This window comes from Protopterus annectens, chromosome 2.part2, assembly GCF_019279795.1.
Source record: "Protopterus annectens isolate FY-2018-M chromosome 2.part2, PAN1.0, whole genome shotgun sequence".
NCBI classification, from domain to species: Eukaryota; Metazoa; Chordata; order Ceratodontiformes; family Protopteridae; genus Protopterus; species Protopterus annectens.
This window is the reverse complement of record NC_056730.1, coordinates 775627288-775640978: the sequence shown is the minus strand read 5'-3', so window position 1 is coordinate 775640978 and position 13691 is coordinate 775627288.

Sequence of the window (13691 nt, the reverse complement as noted above, 5' to 3'; positions counted from 1 at the left end):
ACCACTGCACCTTCACGGCCCCAAAGGTGGCTGTGCTGGGGGCTGTGTAGGAGGGGCAGCCTCACCCTCTAATAGTGCCACTCGGCCCTCAAGCTGGCGTAGCCGCTCTTGATACTCCAGATTGAGCTCCCTACGCACCACGGCCCAGACCTGTTTTCAGGTGACAGGTTCCCCTCCGTGCCCACTCTGAGGGGGAGTGAGCCCCATCCCCTGCAGTGGTTCCACCCGAAGGTGGCACTGGACCCACAGAGGAGGAGGTCCCAGGCTGGGCCCCAGATGTGCTGGTGCCCGGGGCCATGGCCAGCTGAGGTGGGACAGGTGAGTCTGCTGGGACAGGCCTTCCCATATGAGCTGTGTTGTCACAGGTTTATGACAGATATGGGTTAGTAGCAGTCAACAGCATTCAGGGTTAGTTATAACAGAATGCATAAGTATTCCCATTAACCCAACATACCAGATTTAACACAGTTGCAGAGCAAGCAGAACACATGCATATATGGAACAACAGTGGCCATTACAGGAGCATGCAGGTTTCTTTGATGGCAACAGGCCACCAATATGGGTATATTTTCACATGGCACATGCATAGAAACAAATGTGAATATTTATAAACCATTAGGACATATGTTCCAACAAAAGTTTGGAGTGTACACATACCAGTTGAGGAGTGTCATTGGGTTATTATGCACATATGGTAGGGGTGCGCGAGAGAGTTCAATTAGCAACTAATATATCCTTGTAGTTTTCACAGTATTTTTAGTCACTGCAGTGGTCTTTCCATTACATGTATTATTACACTACACAATGGCCTTAATTTGTACACTGGTATGTTTATAAATTATTATATACATGACCTGTGTCTTACATACAGGCGTGACAGGCTGCAGGTGTTAATGCAACATATGTTGAGAGTTGCTGTCATACACTTTGGGTGAGGTGCTAGAATGACAGGTTTGTTTCCATATACATTCTCTGATTATGTACACATTTGAATATCAGTCATATGTCATTGACAGCTGCCTACAATTCTTGGATCATCACACTGGATTTTCAGGGGAACAGGGTACCAAGTTGGTGACATGGGCCATTTATCTGGACATGCTGGACAGATTAGAACAGTTGTGGGGTATGATTATGCATACAACTTACATTTTGAACATTCTAGCAAATTCTCTACTGATGTTGGGTGTAAGTATGCATACAGCTTTCTATCTGAACATTGTATCAAAATCTGTACAGTTGTGGGGTATGATTATGCATACAACTTAGTAGCACTCCCAGGATTCAAACCCCAGCTGTGTGTGACAAAATATTATAGCTAACATCACAGTATACTGTGCTATAAGGGAATTGATGTAAAGCTTTCAACTGTTTCCTATCTAAGTCTCTCTAACTTGTACAATATAACTGACCTCTTGGCACTTCCAACATTGTTATGCAGGATTTCATGCCCATTTTATCTGCATACCACAGTGTGGGTGACACTGCTTAAGATACAACATTACTATTTATAATATGGAGCAGATCACCAACATATGAGAGAAGAGTAAACAGAAGCACTCCAGGGGTTATACCTTTATTCACAGACTATTACACATTTATTTCTACTGGTACAACACTTTCTAAGGCTCTTATATTTATTTGTTATGAAATTACATGCAGGCTGATTACTACCATGCCTCGCGACACAGCCTTTGCAGCCCAGCATCATGGGCTTGCTGGTTTGCAACCCACTCATCTGACGCTGTCAGAGGAATGCAGTGATATTTAGCCATACCTATCCATAGTATACACAAGCTAGGCAATTATTTACTACTTAGTAGAATGAGTACTTAGTCCTGGGGCATTGGGTATCTGAAGAGACTCCTGGATCCACTGATCCAGTACATCCCCCCTCCACCGCATCAGGTCAGCATGGTGGTGCCTGACCTGCTCACCAGTCCGGGGGATACATGTTTCACTGGTGAGGTCACAGGTGAGACTGTCCCAGGCCTCTGTTTTATACTGCGAGCTCTGGTACTGGCCCTGCAGTAGTCTCTGATCATGGTGTTTTATCAGGAGCCATAGCATGATTTTTGACTCCTGGATGCCCCAGAGCTGCACTCTAAATCGAATGCCTTCACCCACACCAGCCATTCTGCCTGCAGTAGAAAGCTGCAACCAGTTATGAGTAGTATTCCCACCTGTGGAGTTTAAATACGGCCATTTTCCTGCACTTCCCCATGATTGGCCAGTTTTGAATAGGCTAAGCTATGGGCAGACCTGCTTACATGAGGTTGGCACTGCTTAAAGAGGTATACCACTAGGCAGATTGAATTGGCTCACCTACACATTGCTTATACATAGTAACTTGAGCTGTGCTGCGGTTTGCATTGCTTAATAGTTAATTAGCACTATATTTGCCATTTGCCAATGAGTTATTCTTCATTACAGGTTATATATGTGTCTGGTATCCATGATTCATGTGTACATACACTCTATGGGGACCTGGGGGCTTCTACACTTTATTACAATAACACCTCATATCTATGCTTACTGCAGTACTCCAGTTCACATATTTATGTTCTGTGGCAGGTTATCCAACATCACACTGTACATAGATTCAGTTCACATTTGGTTTGACTTTCTTGTGGTGAGGATTAGTTTGCTGATACCTCATTCATATCTATTGCTATGATGGCTTGGTGGTTAACTACTGTGACTACAGTGTGCAGGATCCTGAGTTTGAGCCTTGCAATTATTTTTTTTGCTATGCAGAACATGGGCCGTTGGATCCAGAGTGATTAAGGCACTTTAAAACAGTTGTAAGTGGGTATGCATGGGTTTTACGCGATGGTGAGCACTGCTTACCTCCGGTTACAGTTCCTTACACTCAGTTAGCTTCTACTTTGCTTATTCTGTGTAGGTAATGCTTACCCCTGTGCAAACGCACTTAAACATGCTTACTACTGCTTATCTGTGCTTAAACCTGCTTACTAGTGCGTTATTCATTATGACACTGACACTTCACATGTGCATTTCATGCAGTACTCCAGTTCACATTTAAATGTTATTATGTAAGTTATACAGCAAAAAGATGTAAATATATGTTCATATACAGTTTTCACATGGAAAATGATAAGTACTGCAGTGGGACTTGAACCGAGAATGCCTGTTCATTAGGCAGATGCTCTAACCACTACACTATTGCTGTGCTGCTTCACTTGCATATATATATTCCTTGTTATCCTCTTCAGCCTTTTCAGCTGCTTTAACTTTAGCTAAGCGATAGGCAAACCCATGCACCTACGGTAGCTGTACTCGGGGTTTTAAAAAAAAGAAATACAAGGGTATCTTCATTTTTTTTCAATATACTGTTACTGTTGAACACATGGGGAATGTTGGTGGGGATATGCGGACATCTATGAGTGGTCTCGCTCATTTATTTATGCATTCTTCTGTTCTACTTTGCAGGGGCATGTTTATTCTGAGAGCTCTTCTCTCAGACACACCCCATGCACTTGTCCACCCTCAGTGTAGCATTAGGAGTTCAGGCAGCGAGCCTTCATTAATATGCATGGCGCACTGCTGTCCTCCTCAAACTGCCGCTTCCGTGCAGGACTAGATTAGTCCTGCATGAAAGATTAGTAAATCTGGGGGACTGTGTTAAAAGAATAGATAAAATGTCATTTTATGTTATATGGGTTATAGGGAATGAAAGAATAAATGAAGTTAGGTTTAATGGTAAATGGATTTCAGCAACAATCTTAAGTAAAATCAGATGGTGGATCTGGAAAAAGAAGTGGGGGTCTAATAAGATAAAAATTTATTATAATTGTAAAGGAAATTATGAATATGTGTAAACAGATTTGTACATTGGTAAATAGTAAATATGTGGTAAATAAGAATTATTTTTGTTTACAGATAAAGGACCCATACTCTTTTCTATACGTGGAATGAGATCTTTTACATTCATCCAAACTACCACCAACTCAGGCAGCAGACAGAGGCCTTGGTTTAATTCCTTGCACAAAGTATAACACACTCTGGAGTGCAGGGTCTATATTATGTGATCGAACAATCAAATGTTCGAGCATGTAATAATCGACCCCTAAATATCGAACCGTCAGAATGTTGAACGATTCAATGGAGATCTCCGTACAGTGCGGACATGGAAGTTTTTCATTGTCTGCACTGTAGTACGATCTCAGAGTTGGCATATTTAAGTTGCTGGGAGTGAGAGGGAGCAGTGGACCTTCCCCCCTGCTTAGAGCATTTTAATGGCTTGTTTGGGTGTTCTTTTTTTTTTTTTTGCTGTTCGACATTATGGCATTTCGATATTTAGGGGTCGATTATTACTTGTTTGAACATTTCACTGTTCGATCATGTAATATAAATGCAGTGTGCAGCACCATCCTTATGCTTCTCTGCAGTGTCAGCAATCACATATCTCTCTTTTGTGAGAGTAGACCCTCCAGCCTTTTGCACAATGGCATGTGGGCTACCTGTTGCACCACTGACACTGGATATTCCAGGATGACACCTAAGGAGCCTGAAATATGACCTATGAGGGCCACTGGAGTCACTATTCAACCATAGCCTTCAAACAGGCTTTGTGCCAAACAATCATCCCTCTACACAAAAGCAGGCTGTCAGTGGATCCTGGTAACTATAGTCCCATTAGTCTGACTAGTTTCACATGCAAAGCCATGGAAAGAATTATCATGGAAATAATTAACAGTGACATGGGACACCTTAAGACACTAGATCAAACTCAGTTTGGTTCCATCCAAGGCATGCCATTCCTACTGAACCTGGTGGATTTCTTTGAGAAGGATAAAAAAGCAATAGATGAAACAGTGCATACTGTATATCTTTCCTAGCTAAGGCATTTGATACAATAGTCTACTTGGGCATTGTAAACAAACCTCATGGAATTAGGCATAAACCCCTATGTAACCCACTGGATAGCTCGCTGGTCAACAGATAGGACCCAGGAGGTTAGGTTTGGAGAGACCACTTCCACAAAGAGGCCAATCACCAGTAGAACCCTCCAGGGCTTGGTGCTGGGTCAGCTCCTTTTTGGGTTAAATTTCTTGGAAATCAAGGCCAATATCAAGGGCCTCTGGCTTACCAAATTTGCAGATGATTGCAAATTGGAAGCAATCATAGAAACCCTCAAGATACTAACATTTTTGCAGGAAGGTGCAACTCAGACAAAAGACTGGTGTGAAAGCTTAAAACTTAAAGCCAAGAAATGCATTATAGTACTGTTTGGGAATTTGGCCACCGTGAGAAACTTCCTCATCAAGAAAACAACCCTAAACGTAGATACAGTAGTCAGGGATTTGGGGACTCATAGATAGTAGCCTGGATTTCAACTAGCATGTGTCAAAGGTAGTATGAAAATAATTCTGTGTTCCTCCACTTATAAGAAAGGGCACGGCATTTAGGTCCAAGTAAGTTATTGTACCACTATATTCAGCCCTCATTAGATCCATCATTGAGCATAACTCTCCCTTCAGTATGTACCTGACCAGGCACATGCAACAACTAGAATATACACAGAGGTTCCTCACAAAAAGAATACAGGGCATAAACAAAATGCCCTGTGCAGATTGCTGTAAAGCCATGCCCCTATATTCTGTTTCCTACAGACTTCTGAGAAGTGATTTATGCCTTGCATACAAGGTATTCTTGGATCTTTTCCCAATGGACATTTGGCATATCCACAAAGTAAACATCATCAGAACTATTAGATCCAAAGATTTAAACTTTTGCTTATGATTTAAATATGGCATGTTGAAGAGACAAATATGTATCTCAGAGAATTCCTGTTCTCTGGACTAAACTTCCCATCCATATGAAGCAGAGGTCTTCCCTAACCCTATTCAAATATAACCTGGACCAGTTGATGGGAAATCAAAAATTCACACTAATCTGACTCCTATGTCTCTGATGGATTGAGGCAGCTATTAAATCATGCCCTAACTAACATGCACCCCTTAAAATAACTTCCAAGGTAAAATAGCCTGTGGGATACATTTGGGTTGCATGACTAGGCTTATAAAGGCCCCAGTGGCCGTTGGCCTAGTATATACCTATGACCCTATGAACTGGTAGTAGTGGTGCCATTCTCCCCTTCACAATACCATTCCTGTGCAAGTCTCCCTTAGCTGGAATTTATAATTCTATGCCTGGATGAACTCATTGGTGATGTATCATGTGTAAAACTGCATCTGAAGCAGGGCTAATTATCGGAGGAATAGTACTTCCTCTTGTACGACATCAAAGCATTCACAAGTCATGATCTTCATATTACTTGAGACTGAGGATACCATGCTTACAGCACATATGCTGTGATCTTCATGATAGATGACTACTGCAGGACTAGGAAATGTGTTTCTCTGTCTTAAATATTCTATTCCTCTAGAAATATCACCAAGGATGGAATTAGAATACAAGTATAAATGATACAGGACTTTTTACCTTTAGTGATGGAAATAGGTATGTTGCAACATGAGATATAAAAAGTCTGATATATGCATTGCCACAAAAAAAAAAAACACAAGCTTACAGGAAGTGTATATATGCTTGTACAGATGCAATCTTCCCAAGCCTATGCCTTAAAATACATTAAGAGAATGAGATAGCTGGCATATTTAATATAAAAAATAAGCAAGGCTACTGAATTGTATGAATTGTATGAATGGTATAAACTGCTATCATAAGTGAGGATGCTAGATATTTGTGTGATGGTATTAGATTATTGTCAGGTTAAGAGACAATTACATTTCCGAGTTAGAATTTTCCAGTAACAAATGTGAAATAAAAATAAATACATTTCAGTATTTTAGTATATGTGAATGCAGTTCATTTTAATATTTATACAAACTGTGGTACATAAGTGATTTTAACTGTTTAATTTAATTAAATTTTATTTAATTAAATTAATTTGTGAACTGCATTAGTGGGGTAGCTCTGCCTGGACCTTTCTGTCATGATCTAGGCAACAAGGGGTAAGGACAAGGGTAAATGCAACACATATTGACAATCTAGTGTAGCAGCCCAGCCATTATATTTTTGGAGGCAGGAGAAACCCCCACACAAAAAAATCCTATATACACAGTGACTGGAAGTCTGGACTGAATGGCAGACCCTGAAGCTGTGATACACATATGTTATCCAAATTACACATCCGTTTAGCTGTCGTGAGTGATTCCGTGTCCAAAGACTGTAATCATATGTATATGCACTGAGCATTTGACCACCCCAGGAGTAACACCATGAGATGTATTTTATCATGATGCAGTTTCATAGCACAAATAACAGAATCTGACTTTTAATGATAATGATTGTAAATGCTGCTCCTCATCTTATATTCCCATTATTTTACATCTTTACTGTTTCTTTTGCATCTGTGAACTGGTGACATTGTTAATTGTTTGTGGAACAGAAAAATAACACAAACTGCCTTTTTTTCAAAAGTGTGCCTTTTTTCTATATTTATCTACGTTAGCACATCTAATGTGGAAATTTATTGAAAGACTATGGAAGTACACATACTAAAGTTAGTCTACACCAAACCATGCTTATCACCTCTTAACTGTGTATTCATGCTTTGAATGACATGATGCTTACTGTAGAAACTGTGTCCAGTATTTTCTGCTTTAGATATAAAAACTCATAAATAGATGGTTGCACTACAGGAAACTGTAAAATGTTTTTGATTTTGCCAGACTCAAGATATACAACACATAATCTGCCTTTTTGAGTTTCTGGCTATTAAGGCTGACATGTTACTGAAACTTGTTATAATTAAATTATTCCTACCAGCTGAATGCAATTTCTTAGTTAGTTACCTAGGTAACTTAAATGCAGTTTCTGATAAAGCAATGACAAGGAGATCCACTGTATGCAGTGAAAACAGATGGAATCTGTGAACCCAGATTAGAGAAGTACTTACATACATACACACACACACACACACACACACACACACACACACACACACACACACAAACACATATTTTACATAAATCCCAGTAAGAAGTTAAAAAAATACAAAAACATAACTTGGATGGCTTTTGTTACAAAGAAGCAGTTATCCCCACCTCTGCTTGTGCCCTGCAGCATTTAATGCTGTATGATTTACACTGTACAGGAGATAACTTTCTTAATGCCCTTACTTACCCAGACTGAAAGGATATTACTCTTATATGATGTAGAAGCTAGATGGCACCCTAGCTATATTTTGTCTTGATGGCATGAAGCACCCTGAAAAAATCCCACAACTTGCCTTGCAGAAGTGGGGAAAATGCTGACTAGATATTATATAGAGCCAGCTTGTCTCATTGCCATCCCTTCTGCTACATTATTCTGAACTGGTGAAAGGAAGAAGCAAGAAGCAAGATGGCAGTCTGTCCACAGCAGGGGAAGAGTAGTAAGAACAATCGCCATGGGATCCTCCATAACAGAACAATTTTACTGATTACAGCATGCACTAGGAAGTTACATGTAGTGTACATGTGAAACCAGTGGTTGTGATGGGAGGATGGGTTAAACTTCCACTGTTAAACATCTATGTACTCAAAGAAACAGCACACAGGAGATGATTGGGCATGCCTAGATTAAGGAGCACTGATAGCTAAGAACTAAAGCATGACAGCCTATATGAAACCCAACAGTTAAATATTCACACAAGTACAAATCTGTGATTTCTACTACATGAGCTAGAACCATCTTCCTTCAGCAGAAAATATATTTAGTGATTTGTCTATAATGGCAAAGTACAACTATAGGCAAATCTTTGGAGCTTATTTGTGTAAATATCTTTTCAAATCATAAAACGCCATTAGCTCTGTATATATAACAAATGCTGCCATTTGTGCCAAGTTAATCAGCCTGCAGATACTATAACAGAGTTGTGCTTTCTGCTTCACTGTAACATTCAGCTTAATTTTCCCCATATCTATAATGGCATTTGTAACGCACTTCTTTTCACAGTAAAGTGAGTGGGTGTATCTGCAAAGCAGAATTGTGCTGCTCTATTAAACACGGCCATTTCCATAATTTGGCTCACCTTTGTATGGTCCATTTACCTTCTTGCTAAAATTTCTTTTGCTCTTAATGTGTTTCTATGTCCTTTATCTGACATGCTCATGTCTCTTATCCATATCATCAGACTAAGACAAGATATTCATTCCTGGCATAAAATACAAACTCAATCAGCATAGCCTATTCTGAAACACTCTTCACAGTTGAAACAGTATCTGAAAATGGATAAAAAGTAAATAAACTGTACTCTGCCTTATGGCTTGCAGCCATCTTATTTCAATATGCAAAGTATTTTTTAAGCACTAAGAAAATGCACTGGGAACATTCATAGGCCATTCACAAAATGACAGCATTCCATTTTCAATACTGTATATTACAGTGCATTTAGCATCTTGCTTTTATTGTAGTTTATTTTAATGTTTTCTTTTAGCTAAATGACAGACTAATATTCCAAGATGAGTTTATGCTTTATAGACTTGTACATCTGTAGTCTTTTCTTCCTTCTGAAATTATTTTGCTTAAATTTAGACAAGACACTGGTTAACCACAGTATAAATGTCAATGCAAAAGCAGAGGAAGTTAGCAGATGTTGTTAGTTATGTTATTATCACTTTAGTCAAAAATTGTTAAATTATACCTTAGAGATCCTAATTACAAATTTCAAGTACAGGCTAAGTGGATGAACAGATATTACTGGACACTTAAAATTAGCATTTTAATGATATTAAAATGTAATGGGAACCTCAGTGACTTGTACTAAAAGAGGGGCAGTTCTGGGGATAGGATAGTGAAGGCAGTAATAATCTAAATATGCTTTTTTTGCTCAGAGTACTGCCTGTATAACATAGCTATAATGCATGCACAAGTATTGTAGACAGAAAATTGTGAATAAAAAATGCAGAACTTGTCACACTGAAATTAATGTTTTGTACTTACCGTAATGATAGATCAGGATTTATAGTATAATTCTCTTCACATTCAGGACTATGACTGACAGGATTAAGTCAACCCACCAGTGAGTCAAGTCAAATGCTATCCAGGCCCTCTCCTTTACCCATAATTCTCTAGAAAGAAGGCTCCTTTTCCAGTTATTAGATATACATGCAAGGGAGGAGTCCCATTATAGAAACAACTACATAAGGACTTTATACATGCAATCAAGAAACTTACTAGGGGCGGAGCCTAGATGGCCATCCGAGAGCAGTGAATTTTGAGTGCTTCATAACCTAGTATAATATAGGAAATGTTTATTATTTTCAAGTTTAAAACATCAGAAATCTATAGATAAGCTACTAAACTACATAAATATCAATTTTGGTGGAGATATGCAAAATGTTCCTGTCAAGTAACTTGGAGATATATTGAGTCACTGAATATGAACAACTCAAGGAATTCTCATCCAGATGCTGTTTTGAAAAAAGAACTGTAATTGATGTAATCTACCTTACATGAACTATATTTGAAGATGGATGGCTTTAAAATTGACTTAGAAAACCTCAAATTAAATTCTCAAAAACAGACTGATACTCTTATGGAACTATTACAGCAGCACCATACAAAAATAACAAATACAGAGACTTCTCTAAATGACATTGAAGGGAGGCTCAAAGAGGAAGAATTCCAAAAAGAATTTCTGCTTAAACAGAATATATGGCTGTTTAACAAAATAGATGACTTAGAAAACAGGGAAAGGAGAAACAACATAAGGATCTTTGGTTTGCCTGAAAACACTGAAGGTGAAGACATTATTTAATTCTTAACAACCTGGATTCCTGAATTTTTAGACTTGAAAGAGGGACTTTCATTTGGAATTGAAAGGATGCATAGAGCACTGAGGAAACTTGCTTCTAACTCAGCAAATACTCCACCTAGATCCATAGTTATAAAATGTCTTTCATTTCTGGACAAGAAACTATTATTAAAATCTGCTTGAAGAAAATCACCCTTAAACTACAACCAAAGCCTGATACGGTTTGATAATGATTATTCTTCCAGAATACCAGAACAAAGGAAAAAAGTCTGGCCAATATTAAAACTGTTGAAACAAAACAACATTAAAACACAGCTGGCCTTTCCAGCCAAGATACAAATACTTTTTGCCAATTAGATGAGAACCTTTAATGACTTAGAAGAAGCTACTATATTCATCAAAAACAACAACATAGTGTCTGTCCTACAGAAATGGAATGGATGGCCCCTACTCTTAAAAGAATAAAAGAAACAAATCCTTGGACTGATGCTAGAAAGAGGAAACAAAAACTGATTCCAAGATAGCTGTCCCAAAAAATATCTCTTACAACTACATCTCTCAAAGTATCAACTGATATGGTACATCACTTGTCATCTGCTTTTATTTAAAAAAAAAGAGGGTTTCTTCAACAACTGCAAAACACTAATGATTTATTCAGACTGTTCAAAGAGTCCAATAATTCTTCACAAACAGAGGTAGGTCAAGATGGGTTACTATTTACATTATATATAAGCCAAACAAAGCAACATATAATACAAACATAGCAGTTTCTATTCCCCTACTTGTACTCAGTGAATACTTATCTTGTTCATTTTTCATTGATTTTACTTATAATAATTTAAGTAATTAATTAACTAATTCAACAAGGTACAATTCATCAGAGTTCAGACTCAAATGTAACAAATTAGCATCATATATAATAGCAGTAGCCGTAGAGTGTTTTGAAAAAGAAATGCTGTCATGGAGATTAATGCCTTCTTCAGTTAAAGTATGATTCAGAAATGTCATATATATCCTGGTTAAATAATAGTAGCAATCTCATAGTACAAATGTCATCATTATTCTGTCTAAATATAGTTAATATCAATTATGGTAGGTATCACAGCTACGAGTGCTGTTTACTCAATCCTGATATGGTATGCATGGATGCAGCTGTGTCTGGCAGCTAGTACAAAAGTCATTATTATTCTTTATAAACATAGTTAATGTCAATTATGGCAGGTATCATAGCTTCAAGTGCTGTTTGATCAATCCTGATATAGTGTGCATGGATGCAGCCATGTCTGGCAGCTAGTACAAATGTCATTATTATTCTGTCTAAACATAGTTAATATCAATTATGGCAGGTATCATAGCTTCGGGTGCTGTTTGATTAAGCCTGACATGGTGTGAGGTGGATGCAGCTGTGTCTGGAAGCTGTTGTATATTGCTGTTTTCATCTCTGGGAAGCTGTGGATTACGGCTTGTGATCGAGGTTTACTGATGCTTATGTATTAGGAGGAGACATTTGGTGTTTTAGCCTGGATACAGGGGAAGGAGGTGGATAAAACTGTGATTTGGGATATTTTGGAAGAGAATAGTTTGTTTATACATCTACTGAGTGAAAGATGGGAAGCCTGGAAGAATGTGTTATCTCTTGTTATGGTGGCTCGTTGGGAGTTTTTTTTTTTTTTTATCTGTTTTCTCTCCATTCTTTTCCTGGCTGCTGCCTTGCTGAAAGGGAAGAAATTTAGGCTTGAAGTTGCAGTGAAGTGAAGCTTTGCTTCAAGTGCATCACGAGTCTCTGGTATGCAGTATAAAGACACACTAACAGAAACAGATGCTCCCAGGTTACTATGGTAACAGAGACAGAGTGACGAAAAGGCTTAACGGCTCTGAGGAGCCTCCAAGAAGATTCTCAGCAATGAAGTTTTTGTTTTTTTAAAAAAAAAATATATATATATATATATATATATATATATATATATATATATATATATATATATATATAAGACAAGGGATATTTTAAACCACATGTACACATATTGATTGTCTCCCAACACTTCATTTAGCTCATTAAGTTGATTCTTGATAAAAAATAAATAAATAATAATAAGCGCAATTTTATATTTAAAATGTATTTTGGTCCAAACACATTAAGGACTTATAAGAGTGGAAGCCTGAGTTATTGTGAAAGACTTAGAGCACTTGGTCTTGTGCAGTACCTTTGCAGTGGTTTCGGGGGTGAGCTTGCTTGGACGTGTTGGTCATATGGGGATAGCTAGGGGCGTTTGGGGTTGCCGGGAAGTGCTAGTGAGTCACCAGATTTCCTTGATGGAAATATCTGTGGGAATGGAAGGTGTGTTGAGAGGTTCACTGGCAGAGAGGCTACTGCATGGAACAGGCTGGTAAAATGGAACAGGGCAAATATTGGTTTGGATATTTTAAGAACAGCCTGGACGCACACTACATGAACTAGTGAATGGTATTCTAGAAAAACTGGATGGGCATTGTTGTCCATGCTTGAAGAACTGATATGTGTGTATGTAAGGATGGAAATATACTGATAACAGATAAGAAACTAGAAGGGTGTCATAATTTAAAGTCTATGGACTGTATAAACATGCTTGGAAATAGCTAATAATAAGAATAAGCATTACAGCTTGTGGTCTCTCAAATAACCAAGCAACAGCTAAATGAAAAAAAACACACACACAATAGTTATATAATGTATGATTTTAGTAAATCTAGACATAAAATATATAGTCGTCATATAAGATGAGGCAGTCTGATGAATTTAGATTTAAAGACAGGATTTAATAACATGGGCTTGTATATAATAACACTACTGTCTTAACTTGTCATAAATGACATATACTACATTGAACATCAAGGGGAAGGATGATGATTTTCTTATATAAGTAAA